Genomic DNA, 19,144 nt, shown 5'->3' with positions numbered 1-19,144 from the left:
CCTGTGACTTGGGTTCAGATTAAAAAAACAGCGATGTAGATTCAGAGCTCTGAAGAGGTAGATGGCTTCTTCAAATGCATCTGTGTTTATGGACACAACAGTGAGTCAGAAAGGGTTATTCTGCAGCTCACATCATGTTCCAACCATCAGCCAGACTGCGAGGTGAGTCACCACCCCGTCAGGCACTTCCTCAGAGTTCCTCCACTCGGTCGTCTCCGGGCAACAAGGGGCTCTGAGCAGCACGTAATTAAAGCCAGAGTACTTGAAGAGGGAAAGGAGGCTGATCATTAAGGTGTCAAGGAAGAGCCAGGTGGGAATGATGATGGATTGAAAACATGCATTTAGCCTTACGCTCTCCCCAAGCCCCACAAAAATGACAGTAAAAGGATTTTATTACAGGCCTAAACTCACAAGAACAAAGAAAATATGAAAAGAAACAAAAGCAATGAAATTTTGGAAGCTGGAAAGCAGATGGGTGAGTGGTAACTGACTCAACAAACCTGATAATATGAATCCTAAGGCGGTAGTGGGAAAGACAAGAAGCAACCAGATTTACGTAACCCCCCAAATGGCCAGGAATTGGCAGGACCAGGTATTTCTGGAAGAAGGAGTTGATGTTGGGGCTAAAAGATAGAGGATTAACTGAAAGTCTCCTTCAGAGACCACTGGTTTCCCCAGATAACCTCCCTGTGCAGCAGGATAACTGTATATTATAGATTTCATTATCTTCTCAATACCTCATCCCTCCCTTTGGTGTGTGATTTTATAGGTAAAATCACTAGAAACGGAGTATGCATCTCTGCCTCACTGATGTTGTGTTGGCCAACGCAGCAGGTTCTGAGTCTAAGCCTTAAAAGACATTGTATGCTGGCCCGTGTCCCTGCTGCACCTCCGACACGGCTGTGCGAAGGCTCTGCCCCTGGGAACTGCTGGTCCAAGAAGAATGAGAGACACACACAACAGACCTGATCTAAGTCCACAGTCTGGATCCACGCCTAACCAAGCCCAGCTGAACTGCAGTCATGTGATCTGTAAGCAGGTGCTTGTTGCTGTGATAGGCCATTGATATTTTGTGGTTCTGTGTAGCCCAGCGTAGTCGACTGAGATGCAATAGGACTGTTCAAGCGGAGCGGGTTGCCCTAACGAAGGTAAAGGATGTAGTGTTTGGCTTTGGAAGAGGTCACAGGTGGTCATATGGATAAAAATACTAATATATTTATATATGGCAATATATCTATTTTGAGAGGCCAAGAAACGATGAGGAAAATACTGTAAAGGATGAAAAAATGGAGCCCCATATTTTGCAATTGAAACATTTGGTATAATTGTAACGTATGGTAATTTGGAAGATAGAAAATATACCGTATGAACTCAAAGCCTTGAGCAAAGAGGTTTCCAGGCAGGATGTTGACAAACAGGACCAGAGCAGCCTCAACAACCTCAGGGCAAACCACGTAAGGAGGGGGCTCAGATGCAAGGATGTAGAGGCGAGGCCATGCTCTGTGGATATATGGCAGCTGGATTCAGGGCACAGGACTGAGTGTAGACCCTACTCCTACCTCCCTCCACTGGGGCTTTGACGATGTTTCCCAGCTTGATTTGGAAGCACTAGTTTTGAAAAGGCTCCTGTGCCCGCCACTGGGCACGACTGCAACATGCTGGAATGGTGATTCCTCAAGCGCATTATTCCTATCCCATTTTACCATTTCTCCTGCTGCCTGGTTCTCAGCAAATGTTTCTCGAACAAATAAATAAACAATATGAAGCCACTTAACCCCTTGACTTCAATTCTCTTGGTCTTTTCCAATGTTAGGTTTCCACCATGGATACTTGTCCTAATTCTCTAGTTATCGTGAGGCCTGGGAACTTCTGGGATCTGTTTGTTCAGCTTTACACTGATACCTCAGGCATCTGCTGTAGGACCCAAGAGGTCTAACTCCTCCCTCAGTCATCTGCTGTAGGACCCAAGAGGTCTAACTGCTGTAGGACCCTGCTTCTCCCAAAGTCACGGCACCACAGCCACGCTTGACGAAACAAGAGAGAAGAGAAAGAAATTTTGTTTATGTATTGTTTAAAGACCATCAGCTCTATTTCAACTACCAACGATTTTTTTTCCTTTTTTCTTTTTCTTGGTCATTACAGCAAAAAGGAGCAAGTTCTTCAGAGGGCAGTGTTAGAGCCAGGTGCTTCTTAGCATCCCCGGAAGATGCCAGGCAGGAGGTAAACAGGAAACGGCTGCTGTGTGGATGCAGGAGCAAGTCCCAGACAGCTCCCCCCCACCCCCGCCCTCATGGCAGCTGTGGCCCCCGGGGGGTTGTCCACGCAAGAATGCAAATGCAAGCTACATAGGCCTCTAGATCTGTAAAATGAAACTACTAAAACCTCACATCCTCATGTACTCATCTCTTATATTTCATGCTCATCAGACTAGACCGGCTTACAAACTGCTTCTCTTCTCCCAGCTCAGGCATCTCTCTCTGATGCCAGCATCTCCCTTTCCCTGTGACCTCATCCTCCTAGGCAGGCAGAACCACACTTCCTTTGACCTGCTGGTTTCCCTGGCTGCAGGCAGAGGGGCGGGGTTACACAGGCAACACCCACCAGACACACCTCATTCCCAGAGAAAGGGTCCCCGTGCTGACCCCCTCCCCCAAGCCCACTTGCCCGGCCCATCAGAGCTGTAGAGCACACCTGTTAACCTGTGGGCTCTGGCTGGGGACTCTTCATCAGCTCCATACCTGGCAGAGGAGAGGCAAAAGGAACCCAGGGAACAGGGGGAGGCATTTGACATGCATGGCGTGATGATGAGAGAGATTTACACGTGGGTGACTCTGAGAGGTTTCCTGGGGCTACTTTTTTCCCAGGGTGCTATGAGAGCCAAGAGATGTCCACCTTGTCAAGATGGAGAGAACTGTCTCCATGGGGACTTACTCGCTGCCTGGCAGCTGAGCACGCATGTGTAACAGAGGCGATCAGCGGGAGGCAACAGCCATCCTCTTCTTTCGAGAAATCACACCTTCTCTTTCCCAAGTTCCCTTCTGTCTTCCTTCTCTCCTTCATCCCCACAGGTTTCGAGGCGTCTGGGTGGCGTCGCATCCTGGATCTCTCTAATGGGCCTGGATTTCTTCCAGGAGCCCCTCTGCAGCTGGCCAAGGACACAGATTCCGCGCTGAAGTGGAGGAGAGCTGTCAGGACAATCGTGCATTTGCATTTGGAAGAACCACAGCATCTCTTTCACTGTGAAGTAGATATGGGTCGATGGTTGTCCCTCTGTCACCCACTTAATCTGTCACTACATGAAGAACAGCCACTACTGATGGTGACAGGGTCCTCAAACTGGGACTATCTGACTGCTGGCTCTTTTCCCAACCTAAAGAACATCACAGGAAGCATGAGGTTGCCACAGCGCCACTGAAGTTTTCGTGACATTAACAAAGGGTCAGCTGATGGCTCTTAGGACCTTGCCTTAATTCAGTGGCACTGAATTCAGTGTCTGTCTTGTCTGCAATCTGGAGAGACACTGAGTATACAGCAAAAATCTACCTCGCACTAAATAGCTTGTAGAACAAAGAGGTCAGTGCAGCTATCACTTGCCCTTCTCAAGAGCCAAGGAAATCGTGCTGTTTTGAAATGAAGGATCAGAGACTTCAGGAGGTCCCTCAGTAAAAACCACTTTTTGGAGGACGGGGCCCAGAATCTTGCTCGTGAAAGGCACTCGATAAATGCATGCTGTTTCCGGTGAGCCAGAAGGAGATTAATTTAGGTTGTTTATGAAACGTTGATGTGAATTTCAGAGGGCGTAGCCATCTTTGCCTTACAGCACTGCAACCGGCTTACTTCTGCTTGGATGCAGAGGGCCTTGGAATAATCATACCTGGAGAACTTTTCTTAAATGCTTCCCTTGTACCTGCTCTTCTGTTCAAACTCCTTCAACGGCTCCTTACTGCCAATGGATTTAAGCCCTGGCTACTCAAGGCATAATCTGATACCACTGGCCCTGGGCTACCTATCTCGTCCTACTCTCTGCTTCTCCCTCATGTTCAGAGTCACATTAACAGTAGGCTAGCCGGATGTCCAGTGCATAAAGGGTACATAATGAAAGGTCTTACTCTCAACAAATGCAAGCAAAATCTGCATTCTCAGTATGAGGCTGCTGGCATTCAACAAAACAGGATTTGGCAGAGGCTGAGAGTCTGTTAGTTGGAGTAAAGGACAGAGAGATCCAGGGAGGGACAGCTTGAGAAGGGAAGGGCAGTCCGAGTGTGGGAAGGGGGAAAAAGGAAGAGGTAACCCAGCAGCAACAAGGTGGAGAAGCAAGTCTTGGGAGAACAACCAGATCCTTTCAAATGAAATAATTTAGACTTTTTCTCCTTGTGCTTTTTGAAATGGTAGCTAAGAAGGATCCCTGGTATAGGTAATGTGGCAGGCAGTGTGCTAAGTGACTTATCTATACAAGCTTGTTTAATTCACACAAGCCTAGGAGGGAGACACTGCTGTTATCCCCAGTGGTTTAGTGGTTTGTGCAAGGTCAAAGAGCTAGTGAAGGATGGAACCAGGGCCAACTCTAGACTCCAAGCTATTCTGCCTTTTCCATCAACCCTGTGTTGCTCACACACTGCTACAGATGGTAGAGGTGGAATTTTGTTTTGGAGAAAGCCAGAGAAGGGGGAAAAGGATCCACTGACATGCGGATGAAACCATAAAGGAAGGAGTAAAGAGTTATTAATAGGAAACTGACTTATGGCCTCCTTCACTAAATACATGTTGAAAAAATACCCACATACCATTTTTAAGAGGACATAAAATACGGGTCTGCCCAGAGCAGACACACATTTCGAGATGCTACCGATGGGGCCTCCAACCCTCGTGCCCTGGAAACACACACACACACACACACACACACACAACACACACACACACACACACACACACACACACACACACACACGGAGCCTTCCCCCCCCCACCCCCCCCCCCCGGGCCTTCCTATCCTCCCTCCTCACCCTGCCCCTTCCTGTCCCCTCTCATTTTGAGCCCCCAGGCCTCATTTTATGGGTGTTAATAGACTCACCTTTTTTTTTGAACAAACAATGTTTTTTTTGAACACTCTTACTGTGTAATAAAGAACTGGCCTTTGTCCCTGGATCCTAAAAGGGATCCTCTCAACCCTTTCCCAAGTGACAGGAATGTCCTAGTTGCTCTTGATGGTTCCTTGGACCACACCTGAGTTTATGCTAACAACGTGGCTAATGATAGTCACCGGATAGTTTCTGGATGGAGGGTGGTTATGCTGGAAAAACCAATCATGTGAGTCTCTGGTTTCCTTGTCCTCGGGCTCAGCTCCCGATAGCAGTCTGACCTCCAGGGAGGGGAGGGAGGTTGGAGGTAGAGTTCAATCACCTAGCCAATAATTTAATCATTCATGTCTATATGTATTGGAACACCAATAAAAACTTGGCACCCCAAAGCTCAGTTGAGTTTCCTGGTTGGTAATATACATCAATGTGCCCAGAGGGTGATGTACCTTGTTTGGGAGACCACCCAGACCCTACCCTGTGTATTCTTTCCTTTGACTCGTCCTCATTTGTATATTTTATAATAAAACTCTGATCACAATGATAGCATTTTCCTGAGTCCTACATCATTCTAGCAAATTACTGAAACTGGAGAGGTAGGGGGAAGCCCCACATTTTTACCCAGTTAGTCAAACATGCTGGTGGCCTGGGAATCCCAGAGCTTGTGCCTAGTGTCAGAAATGAGGGTATCTAGTGGAGGCCTGAGCCCTTGTTCTGTGAGATCTGACCTAACTCCAGGTATTCATTAGTGTCCGAGTTGTACTGTGACTCCCAATAGACTCTGTAGACACATGGTGAGAAGGAGACACAGACCTTGGCCCCCTTCACAGGGCTGAGGCTGGCCAGGATGGCAGACACTGACTAGGCATCAGTAATGTGAGGAAGCTTTGTTTGTTTGACATGAATTACAGGGCATGGCGGGGCCTGTGGCAGAAGGAGCCCCAGCACCTAAGGACATCGCACCAGGACTGTCTCTTATTCATCCATCTTTGCAACAATTAGGATGATGACTTGGACATCTCAGGTGCTCATAAATTATGCCTAATTAAAATCAATGGAATATAAGAGTACTTTGTTCAGATCAGAACATTTTCTACCTTGAAAATTCCTAGATGAGTGACACCTCTCACCTGGCCAGGTGGGTTATGCCACATGGAAACCAGAGATATTCCCAGTCCTAAGGGCCTCCTCATTTGCCCTGACTCTCCTGGCTTGCCTGACCTCTGCTTTTACTTTCCTATTCAACTCACCCCCTCCCACACCCCCCCTTGTGCTCTTCTCCCTCTCATCAAAGAAAAACATCCATCCTCACTTGGAAAGGAATAATCATCACCCTCCTTCAATCAAAGGAATGGCTAGTTGTTCTGCAGTAAAAATCAATAGGGATTTGGCTGCGAGAGGAGAAGAGAGGACAAGAGGAAGAAAGGGGAGAGCTGGGGTCAGAATTCTCCCCCCACCCACAATGCTCCGGGAAGGCCCTACAAAGTGATCCAGGTAATGCTTGAAATGAAACCTTCCTGCCACTCCCAGCAGCATAAATAAACTGGTACCCTCAAACTTGTGCTATAGGGGACAAAGAAATGAGAATCACCATCATCATCAGTCTAAATACTCACTATGTGTCAGGCATGGTGCTAGAGTAATAATTAATGTTTTCATAAATGATTTTTCCAGGAAGATTAACCCTTGCTCTTGTAAGTGGCAAAGTGAAGACAGGAGTCTTATCTATGTAAAAGCCTATCTGTGATTTCAACAAGTCCTTGATTCTTTCTGAGCCTCAGTTCTTTATCTGCACAGTAGAGTTTAGACCCATATTCAAGGTCCTGCAAACAGCCAGTAAAGGAGACGGGCTAGCTTACTTGGATGATAGTCAAGAAACATATTTACCATCAATAAAATCCTAGTCTCATACCTAATCTCCAGAACTGAACAAGGAAAATGACTGAAAAAAGAACATGCTTTAAAAGGCTGAATATCATTTTACCTAACCCACAACATCATGCCCAACCAGAAGGGTATAATCATGTCACAATTATACTTCGCTTTCATTCTTAAAACACATTTTACCCAAAGTTCATTGTGCAGCTTAATAAAATACAGAAATAACTGGGGAAATTTTAAATTCTGAACAAAATTTTTAAATAAAAATTTCATGCTTCCCCCTACCCGAAGAAATAAATGAAAACAGGAAAGGCTTCTTCCTTAATGGATCTCAGAGATAAACACAGATACTATCATTAACCCACTGGGATTTATGAAAGTAATTTTGATTCTTGCATTATTGAAAGGGCTCTAGTTCTGGCATACTCTAAATTCTAATTAAACAAACAAGGAAAAAAGTTTTTAAAGTGAACAATGCCATCAAATATAGACATTCTATTTAGACACAGTAACGTTAGCATAACAAGTGAGTTAAAAAAAGAAAAGGGAAAATAATTATTAAACAGCTGGGTGGTGAAAAGAAAAGTTTCTCTTCTTTTTTTAATGCACAGAGCCTTAATCTGAAGCCAAGCAGAGATGAAGATAAACAAGAAGTTGCCCTCCACGGCCAAAGAGCATAATACCCAGGAAGTCAGATGAAACCAGTCTAAAGTACTGCCTGCAGTTAATATGAACTTAGCATCCTGATGCCAAATGAAATATTAAAGCTAGTTCCCTATTTTTAGGTCTTTGTATCTTGGTGGTTGTATAATGAATCAGGATGTGTCTTGGCAAACTTGCCGGTAGCCTGGAGAATATTTGTTTTCTAACCAAAAATAGTTGGAGTCTCTTGAACTATGGGGTGGACATTAAGTGATCAGAACACTTAAATTGGACTTAACCCCTGAAGCAGAAAAATCGGTCAGGAGCTCAAGACTAAGGAAGGGCCTGACACCTTGCCTGGCCATGCAAGAACCTGCTGGAACACAATGATGGCCATGAAAAGTTCAGGCAGCCCTTTGTTTATGGTGTACAAAATCCGTTTTATACGGATCTCTTGAGAAAAACTGGGAGCTTTTTAGAGCCGAGAGCTTTAAGCAGGCTGTTGGAGTAGACCCTCAGGCCGGAATGTAGCAGGCACCCCCATAGCCAAGACCCTACTTGGAACCTGGTCAACCCCTTCACTACCACCTGAAAGATGTGCATTTCTCCACTACAAACACTTTTCTCCTTCTGTCACCAGACCTCAGCATTGCCGAAGCTTCTTCACCTCTGTCCCACAATGTCTCCGAACTCCAGTGCTACGATCCTACCTGGACATCTTTTACCTCTCTGTGCCTCAGTCCCCGCCCCCATAAAATGGGAGGGTTGAGCCTATTGAATTCTGAAGTCCTTTCCAGTTCTAAAGGTGAAATCACAATGAGCAATTCTAGATGCCAAAGCCCCCAAAATCAACTTTTTCGTCTTAGACAATCTTGGCCGTGGGTGCTAGCCATCACCATGTTTTCATGGGCCAAATCTCACAATTATGTTTACTCAGCCAAAGATGGAAAAGCGGCCTCCCCAACAGCTCTTAGGAAGTTTATAACTCTGTCACCAGAATCTGATGTTTGTGGGAATTTACTTTCACAGCATAATTGGCCATATAAGGGGGAGCCTAGTTACACCACCACTGAACATAAGAAGCAGTCCAGTACAAGGAGTCCTTCTTGGAGCTCATTCGGGGAGTTGGGTTGTTAAAGGACCAGCAGTAAGTTACATAGATATTTTACCAGCTGTTTACCATATGCCGAGACCTGTTCAGGGTCTCTGCCTGATTATTACACTGAAATCTCCTCTCAAACCTTTAATTTTTTTTTAAGATTTTATTTATTTATTTGACAGAGAGAGAGAGACAGCAAGAAAGGGAACACAAGCAGGGGAATGGGAGAGGGAGAACCAGGCTTCCCGCTGAGCAGGGAGCCTGATGCAGGGCTCAATCCCAGCCCGACCTGAGCTGAAGACAGACGCTTAACGACTGAGCCACCCAGGTGCCCCTGCTGCACCATTTTTCATGACCTTGGCATTTTTAGAAGATTACAGATCATTTCAAAGAATGGCCCCCAATTTGAGGTTTTCTGATGTAGTTTCATGACTGGATTTGGGTTCTGATCTCTGGCAGGAATATTGCAGAAATGATACTGTATTCTTCTCATTACACTGATCAGGTGGCACGTAATTCTGACATGTCCCATTACTGGTGATGCTCACTGGGGGAACCTAGCTGCCATCAATGTAAACTACTAGTTTTCCTTTGTAATTTATAAGTTTTCCTTTGAGATCCTTTGAGACTGTTAATATCCCATTCCTCAATAAGCTTTCAAGTTATGTATGTATGGATATGTGTGTATTAATGTGGACTCAAAGATTCTTGTTTTATTCACTGGGTTATAATCTGCACATTTTTTTTTTTTTAATGCTCAAAGTATCCCAGTGAGTAGGAGACCCTTCAAGCCAGCTTCTGTGTTCTTTTGACGTATTCTATCATTCTTCAAGCACCCTCTGACTTTTCAGCATAATATGACGTTCCAGGTTCATCTTGTACTTTCCCTGCCAGAGTTCTGGAATCAGCCAGCTCCAAAGGGTCCCGGTTTCTTTCAGTGGAAAACGGTTTCTAGAAACCAATATGTGGCCACTGGGTGTGCTCACAACTATTGTTCCCTGCTGCCATTGCCTTCCCTGCCCCCAGTATAGACATCCTTTTCACCCCTCTCCAGCTTCAATACCCCAAAACTGTGCAGACAGCCTTCTCATCCAACCTGAGCTCCAGCATCCTGCCTGAGCCCCTTCAGCATCCCTCCTCTAATCCCATGATGCTCATCCCCACCATGCACACTAAATAAATACACACCTTGATCAGCCCTATCTAATGGTTTTTGGACTGGACTGTTCAGGAAGAACAGAGGACGAGGGCTTAGCCTGCCTTCAGATCACCTTGTTTACTAATTCATTCACAAGTCTCACCAAGAAGGAACACCAAAGAAACGCCACATTATTAATTTCCACTTTCTGTATCTTTCCACTGAGATGCACCAGTGCCCACCATACCGTTCTGCTGGCTTAGCCTGGTCAGTGTCCGAAAGGTAATGGAAACACCAGAAGAATAAAACTTATTGAAGTAACTGCTAGAAGACTTTAAAACATCAGAATTTATTTAAGGAAAACATGTTTCTTCACTCCTTTAAGAGCAGAATGCCGTAAAGCACACAGCCCCTGACCCATTTTTTTGGTGGGGGTGGGGGCAGAATTAGCTCAATCACTTAAAGAAAAAAAAAAAGGAAAGAAAGAAAGAAAAAGAAAATTCACTGAATGTACTAGTATAACTGTTTTTACATATAGGGATACTGTGAGTATTGGGGGAAGGGAGATGGAAAACAGCATAGCATGGGACCTGCAGGTGTTCAATTCAGAGGGCATGCCACCCTTGCCACCGAACAGCTGAATGACCTTGGGTAAGTCACAGCACCTCTGTGTACTTCTGCTTCTCATTTGTAAAATGAGAAAGTGCTAGAAAAGGACCAATGATAAGCATAAATTGGATCATTTCACTTCTCTGCTTTTTAATCACCCCCCACTACCAACCACTCCAAGGTTTCTGACTTTTCTAAATTCTTTCCCTTGGCTTTCAGGATCCTTCATACCTCCTATCATATTTCACTTTTACCCCTTACCATATAATCTGATCGCTTTGACATGATTCCTACCCTTTGAATATATTAAGCTCCTTCCCCACTCAGCGCTTTACACTTACTGTTTCCTCTGCCTGAAATACTCAGTGACACTCAGATGTCAGCAAAAATGTCACCTCCTCAATTCAAAGTCATCTTCCTCTACCCCGGACACCCTTTATTACACCAGCCTGTTTTATTTTCACCACAGTCCTCATCACCATCTTACATTATCGTACTTGTTGGTTTACTTAATTATTGTCTATTGCTCTCAATAGGATATAAGAAAATGAATGCAGTAACTTTAATTGTATCCCTAGCACCTAGGACAGTGGCTGGCCCATAGTAAGTATGTATATAAGTTTGAATGGCATAAATGAATGCATAAATGGTAGTTGTTTCATATAACTTCATGAAAATTAAGTGAGATAATAAATGTAAAATATTTAGCATAGAACCTGGTACATAGTAAATCAACAATCTCTGGTATAATAAAAAAGATCTGGATACCAAGTCCTAGTTTTGGCTCTTCCTCCAGCTAGCAGGGTAACTTTGAGCGAGCTATAAATTCCCTAAGCCTTAGTTTACCATCTATAAATGCTGCAGGGTGGGTCAGCACATCTCCGAGGTCTCTTCCAGGATTAAAATTCAATGGTGTTGCCTGGCTCACGGTCAAAGCTTCCAGGGTTGCCCAATGGTAAGTTCATTCTTTGCTGGTAAAAACTGAACTACTGTTGCCTTAGCAGCATCTTTGAAAGGTTCATTTTAGTATTGCCTAGATATTCCAGTTTCCATTTGCTAACTATACTTAAGCTCAAGTTTACAAGGGGTTTCTGGGCAACTCTGCAGAGTTCTTGCATTTTCCACTGCCCCTCCACTCTTTTCCCCTTCCATAATTGCCAGACACAAAACAGAGGCTGGTGTTAGCGTAACAGTCTATTGGCCTGAACCATAGGGAAAGATTTATCAAAACAGAATTCCAAGAAACTTTAAAAAGATCAGTAAAGATTGGTGTTTCACCCAGAGAGTCTTCATGGAATTTCTGAACCCTGGATAGAAATCTACAATCCTGGAGACATCAGTTTATCTCCAAAGAGAGAGCCTCCTAGAAACACTGTTAAAGTGGAGAACCAAACTGTGGGATCATGCATTTTGGTACTCCCAGGAAAAGGGCAGAAGTCTATACTACCCACACAAAAGCTCATGAAAGTCTCCTCCATGACCCTGAATTCACCGGCTTAGCAATCATCCACTCTTGAAAACAGATCCAGGGCAACAAGGTTAAAAACAAAGCAATGAAAAAAAAAAAATAAATAAAAACAAAGCAATGAGATTTTGTGCCCCCCCCCAACCCCTACCCCAGCCGAGCCACCTTCTCCCTTTCTACACTCTGAGCCCTCCACCCCGCCCTTTCCAAGCGTGTCCCAGGCCGCCGCAGCAGAAACCGCACCATCTCTCCCCACAATCTCCACGCGGGATGCGCAGCCATGCCTACAAGTGTTCTTAAAGCAGAGATGAATAATACTGCAGCCAGCCCCATGTCTACTGCTACTTCAAGTAGTGGAAGAAGTACAGGGAAGTCTATACGCTTTGCAGCAGAGTTACAGAGCATGATGTTTTCTTTAGGTGATGCTAGGAGGCCTCTTCATGAAATGGCACTTTTGGTAGAAGATGTGGTACACACGCAGTTAACTAATCTGTTACAGCAAGCTGCTGAAGTTTCTCAGCTCCGGGGAGCAAGGGTAATCTCTGCCGAAGACCTAAAGCTTAGAAGACTGCTAAAGTACATGTTTTTCCCAGACTACAAATCCAAGATTGTCAAGGGTATAGATGAGGATGACCTTCTGGAAGACAAACTGAGTGGCAGCAATAATGCGAACAAAAGACAGAAAATCGCCCAAGACTTTCTCAACTCTACTGACCAAACAGGAGAACTCCTGGCAATGTTTGAAGATGATGAGATTGATGAAGTTAAGCAAGAAAGAATGGAGAGAGCAGAAAGACAAACTCGAATTATGGATTCAGCCCAATATGCAGAATTCTGTGGAAGTCGACAATTAAGTTTCTCCAAAAAGGCTTCCAAATTTCAAGACTGGCTGGACTGCAGCAGTATGGAGATAAAACCCAATGTTGTCGCAATGGAAATTTTAGCATATTTAGCATATGAAACTGTGGCACAGTTAGTGGACCTGGCTCTTCTTGTGAGGCAGGACATGGTAACCAAGGAAGGAGACCCCTTCAGCCATGCCATTTCGGCAACGTTCATTCAGTATCACAACTCTGCTGAGGGGTCTTGCATGAAGTCCTACCCAGAGTCTCCTGAGAACACACCTCCTCCCACACCGACTGCCCCCTCGTCTGGATCACAGCACTCAGGGAAAAACACATCAGGATCCCTAGGGAATGGGAGTGCTAGGCAAGACTCAACTAAAACCAAGCAAAGGAAAAGAAAATAGAGCACCGTGGCCTGTGGTTGTTCAGGCTCACAGCGATGCCATCCAGCCCTGTCACATCAGAGAGGCTGTTCGACGCTACGGCCACAAGATTGGCCCCCTTTCCCCATTCACAAGTGCCTACCGCAGGAATGGGATGGCTTTTCTGGCCTGCTGATGGGACTGTGACTGTAACAACAGGAAAGGCAATGTTATATTAAGGTGATTTCTGTTCCCCTCTTTGGACAAAATAAAATACAAGTTTACCTCCAAAAAAAACAAAAACAAAAACAAAAACAAAACCAAAACAAAACAAAAAAAACAAAGCAATGCATCTGATAGACAAAGCTGTGTGGTGGCAGAGTCTGCCAAACCCAAGTTGGGAGCCTGCATTTGTCTTTTTACCCGGGTCATCCAAAGAACATATGATCTACCTACAACATAAGATAAACACAAAAGAAAAAGGATAAGCATCTCTTTCCAATCAGCTGCTCTCGTTCCTTGATTTGTTTGCACTAATCGAGCCAATTTGGCTGCTGGTCTGTTTGGTAACTAACTTCAATCAAATCATTTTTAGTGCTTCCAACAGTCTGCTTCCCTGGTTTATACCTGGAAAATCTCCTTCCATTTAATCAACTTAACCAAAGGCAGTTTCCTTCCAGAACCAGACATGAAAAGAGTAGTTCCCTGTTCTTACTGCAAAATGTCACCTGGAGAAAGGACTCCTCTGATCTAACATTTCTGTTATATAATAATAGTCTCCCCCTCACCATTTTCTCCTGAAACACATTTTAAAAATTATGGATTGAAGCCTTGCTACTCAAAGTCCCCAGACCAGAGGCAGTGGCATTACTTTCAGGCTTGCTAGAAATGTGGAATCTCAGGCACTTCTCCAGATCTACTGAATTAGAACTCATATTTATAGGTATCCAGGTAATTGACATGCACACTAAAGTCTGAGAAAGAATAGGTTAGAATAATGCCTTTGAGGTATTTATTTCAAATGAAATAAACTTATTCACAACCAGTCCCTGTTCATTTGGGAAGAAGAAGAGATTATTAGGCTTATTCATCATGGAGCAATAACTGACTCTTAACCTCATACAGTCTTTTTGTGATGTTATTTTGGTCTTTGAATTTATTTTTCCTTTTTATTTGGTAGGATTTCTCGTAATCCTGGAGTAGGTTAAGAAAACCAGATAGACTAAGCAATATCAATGGTGTGCTAGTAAACTGGAAGGGAAATGTGCTGATTTGTACTGCTTGCCTATTTTCATGGTGTAAATATTCCATAATCAATTTCAAGCTACCAATGGTTTAACAACTGTTAGGCAAAATTTCAGAAAATTTAAAAATTGGCTTTTATAAGCTGTTGTGAACGACAATGAACGATTCCAACACATCACTGAAAGACCCTCAAAAAGGAAATTTATTAAGTCATGGCCACTACTAACTCAACCCTATTCAAAGTGAAATAACATCAGGTTAGACATCCTAAATATAAATCTTTCATTATACCATGCCTCTGCTCCAGAACCTAAGAAGCTTCCCTAGTAATTATTTGGTATATATCTAATCTTATTTTCCTGTTTTTTAAAAAAAATACCTCTCATTCCTCATACTACGTTTATCCCATTTCATTTTCTAGATCTCCTTAACATGCACCATATTCCCCACTTCTGTTTCCTGCAACCTGCCAATTCTTCAGGCCATGACTGAGGAAGCATGTCACTCCAGTTGTTGTCATCTGACATTAAAGGACAGAACTGCCATAGGATAGAACTAGCAATGCAAATGGCAGATGAAGAGATGGACAGCATCTGGGTGTTGATAACATCTTCAAATTTCTGAATCAAACTTTGCTGAACTTCTCAGTCTTATGGACTTTCCATTATATTAACCAATAAATATCCAGGCTTTATGCCTGCAACTGAAAGGAACCTAATGGTGGGCCTAGAAGAAAGTTCCTTGATGGAACAACAAGCCGCATCACTGTGAAACCAAATAAAGCCTTCATAAACCCAATTTGTAATGGTTTCTACCAGCCCTACAATCCTAGGAAAAGAGAAACTCTTTGGAAATACATTAGATCAACTAAGGAATTGATTATAATAACAATATGTTATAGTAGTTAATAGTCTCATTGAAACTTAGGTATGGAAAGGATCTGAATTGTCTTACAATTCTACTTTCCACCAAAGGCATCCATGACAGGTAATTACCAGTCTCTTAGAGTGAATGGGAATTCATGTCCTTCCAAGGCAGTACATTTCCATTACTTTAAATTCTTTGTGATGAGCTAAAATATATATTTTTGTAATTTCTAGTCACTAGTCATAATTCTCCTCTCTCAAAGCACGCCCAAAAAGGCCTTGAGATAAATGAAAATTTTGATCATGGCTCTCTTCTAAGTACTTTATTCTCCAGTTTCCAGACATCTTGCCACTCCTTATCTTCAGAAAGGACAGACCTGAAAGCATACCTCTAGATATGTCCCTGCACATTGGTATCGGCTTGTATGAATCTATACTTTTTGTACACAGTGTTTCCACCTAATACAAATCTAAATTTTCTCCAACTTGACCACCAAGAATTTAATATTAGTTAAGGTGACACCAGTTGCTGCAAACAAATTTCAGTGGTTTAATCTAATAGTTTACTTCTCCCTCACAAAGATAAAAGGATTCTGATTGCTTATGATTCATCATCCAGGATCTTTCCCTCTCGTGGCTCTACCAACTTCAACATCTGGCTTCCAAAACTACCATGGAAACAAAAAGGACATGGAGACTCTAGTAAAAGGTGTCATTATGGGCCATGTCTACTAGACATCACTCCTGCTGCCATTCCACTGACCATAACCCAGTGATATACCATACCTGACTAAAAACACATACCTGACAAACATAGTTAGCTGTGGGATCAGGAGAAAGAAGACCGAAGCTTGGTGAGCAGCCAATCTCTATCACAAATACCATATGAAAACATCAAAACACTTGTCTAAATATCTTAACATTTATAAAAATCCAAATTATTCATAAGGACAGTCAAGGACTCGACTAACTTTGAAAGAAGAAAAGGAGAGTCCTACAAGAAAAAGGATGGGAACCTATTTTTTAAATTTCATAAAAATAGAAAATATTTTGGCATGAACAAGAATGCTTCCAAAGGTTTCCTAAAAAGTATATTAGTAAAATTCATTTCCTCTACAGCATAATAAAAGAACAACAGTAGGTCAAAAGTAAAAACATTTATTTTTTAAAAAGATTTTCAGTTGCCTGATCTGTAAAGAATAGTAATGATGTGCTGTTATTCTCACATCATTATTAATACTTATTATTTAATAAAATGAAAAACATCATAAAGGATAGATCTGACTATGTGAACATTAAAGCTTCTGTATGTCAATAAACAGTATAAAATGGAGAAAATATTTGAAATGATTGTGACAAAGAGACAATAACTCTGGGATATAAAGAACTCTTACAAATAATGAAATAATGAAAAATAAATTCTCTGATGGAAGAAACAAAGAATAAGCTTAGACAATTCACAAAATATAAATTATCAGTATAATAAAATAGCTTGACTCAGTAGCAATCAAAATTAAAAGGGGGAAGTTGTTCCTCATATTTTACAAATCAACTTAGTAAACCATTTCTTAAAGGTTAGTAACCATGTTGACAAGAATATGCTAAACCGGGGTACCTGCATAGCTCAGTTGGTTAAGTGTCTCCCTTTGGCTCAGGTCGTGATCTTGGGGAACTGGGGTGAGCCCCACAGGGAGTCTACTTCTCCCTCTCCCATGCCCACCCCCATTCCTGCTCCCTCTCTTTCCCTGTCTCTCATATACATGAATAAAATCTTTAAAACAAAACAAAACAATGTGCTAAACCATTCTCATCTAGAACTGTTTGACATAAGTACAAAGAGGCTTAAAATTGCTGTCTGATCCAGACACTTCATATTTGGGAGCCTACCTTAAAGAGTAATCAGAGATGGTCACAGAAATTCCCAAGTAAGGATGTTCATCATAGCATTATTTTTAATAGTGAAATGAAGTTAGCCAGTGTTTCTAAAATCTGGTTAAATAAATTATGGCACATTTGTACAAGAGAATATAACACACCCACTTAAAGTCACACTTTTGAAAAATATTTAATAACCCTAAGTACTGTGACATGGGAAAGCAAATTAGGAAACAAAATAATATATACTACATGATCCTAATTTTATTATACTATTATATTACTATAATATATAATATATATATTATACTACTATATACTACTATAATATATATATTACACTACTATACTATTATACTATTTATACTACTGAACATCTGTGTTCAGTAGTATACAATAACATATCTATGATAAGAAGCAGTTGGAACACTTGATAAAGAGAGCTAGAGCTTGGTAAACCGCTGCTGAAAATTTCTGGAACAAACTAAATCCTAATTATTTCTACTTCTTACTTATCTGTTGGTGATCACATAGTCCTTACTTATGGTATGAACTTAAAATTTTTAAGTTTTGCCATGGATCCATGCACAGTGTTATAAACCACAACAGAAACTACTGAAGAAGTGTGCTGAATTCCCATTTCTCCAAGAGGAGAAGAGCAAAGAGGGTTAAGAAATTCAAAGACATTTATTTGGAAACACCAAAGTGCTTCTTCTGTACCTTCTGAGGTGAAAACAATACAACTACAGGACTGCTTCCTCCTCTGGAGAGGTCCATCTTCTTGAGGAACCCCTGCCTGGGGGGGGTGACAATCCTAGGGACCGCTCTTCAATCCAAGCAGTCAGATGTGATTACTATCTCTTTGCCAAGGAGGAGGTCAAAATCTGGGTCGGCTCTTTGAAGTGCCCCATTCATCGCTACTGTAGACAGCCCACAGTGATGCTGCTAAAAGCCCACTCACTCCAGCACCAGGGCCTGCCAACTAGTGGGTGGTCCAGAACCAGGTTTATCAATGCCAGCAAGGGTATGAAATCGAGGCCCACTCCACAGCCCATAAGAAAACTGGGGGTAAGGATTCTCTCCCACCCTCACTCTGTTGGACACTCCGCTCCAAAACAGGCCTGGGGTCCCAGCATTAGAGCTACTTGTGGGTACAGCACTTAGAATTTACACACACAAACGCACACATGCACACATGCACACACACAGATATTTTCCGGTCAGACCCCTCTGCCAAGGCAGGTTATTCAGAGGAGTTTTAACATCAGAACCTCCCTTCTAATATCTCCAACTTAGTATGGAATCCACATCACTAGCCAAGAGAAAGGGTTAGATCCTCAAAGGGAAATACAGTATGGAAGGTTGCCCCTTAAGAGGCTTTATGCAAATCTGTCCAGCACTCTGCCCAGGAAACTTTCTGTTCTGCATAATAATGAGTTTTGGAGAACTTACAACCACATCTATCCATCCACAGAGCTCCAAGCCGGTTTTCTCCAAGCCCCAAACTCTCCTGTTATATTCAAGGAACAGTGGGTGGGTATTTGCTTTATATCTACTAAAGCCCCCCACCCATGACGTGGGACTTCCCAGAATAAAGAGTGTGCTCCCAGACAAGGAAATCACAAAAGCTGGAAGGCGAAATAGTTAATAACCTCAAATGGCAGTTTGACTTGCTTAAAAGGAAAAAAACACATAGACTTAAGTTCCACTTCACCAGGCCCCCTATATCTCACAACAACCTTTCTGGATCCAACAAGGAGATCAATACATAATTTTTGTGGCTAATAGATTTTTTTTCCCTGCTGCAGTTTTAGCCATCTAGGACTAAGTTATGGTAAACAAAGGTCAACTCTTTGAAGTCAGTGATGGAGACCATCGAACTGCCTGGAGTCCTTCGCTGTTGAAGCTCAGTCTTTTCATCTGTCATATGAGTCATAATGCCACCTGCCTCTCAGGGTGCCATGAAGAGCGTGTGATGTAATTGACGCATGTGTGTGGGACTCATGATACTATACATGCACAATAATCTGGCACAAAGAAAG

General features: G+C 42.7%; 1 protein-coding gene and 1 pseudogene across 3 annotated transcripts in view; one reads left to right on the top strand and one right to left on the bottom strand.

The window, feature by feature from the left end:
- Window positions 1-19,144, bottom strand: part of NCALD (neurocalcin delta) — a 371,716-nt gene that overhangs the window by 192,694 nt on the left and 159,878 nt on the right. The window lies entirely within an intron of this gene.
- LOC123949226 lies at window positions 12,189-13,399 on the top strand (annotated as a pseudogene).

The sequence above is a fragment of the Meles meles genome, chromosome 1, assembly GCF_922984935.1.
Source record: "Meles meles chromosome 1, mMelMel3.1 paternal haplotype, whole genome shotgun sequence".
NCBI lineage: Eukaryota > Metazoa > Chordata > Mammalia > Carnivora > Mustelidae > Meles > Meles meles.
The sequence above is the reverse complement of the archived record's forward strand: the minus strand, read 5'-3'. Positions and strand labels throughout refer to the sequence as shown.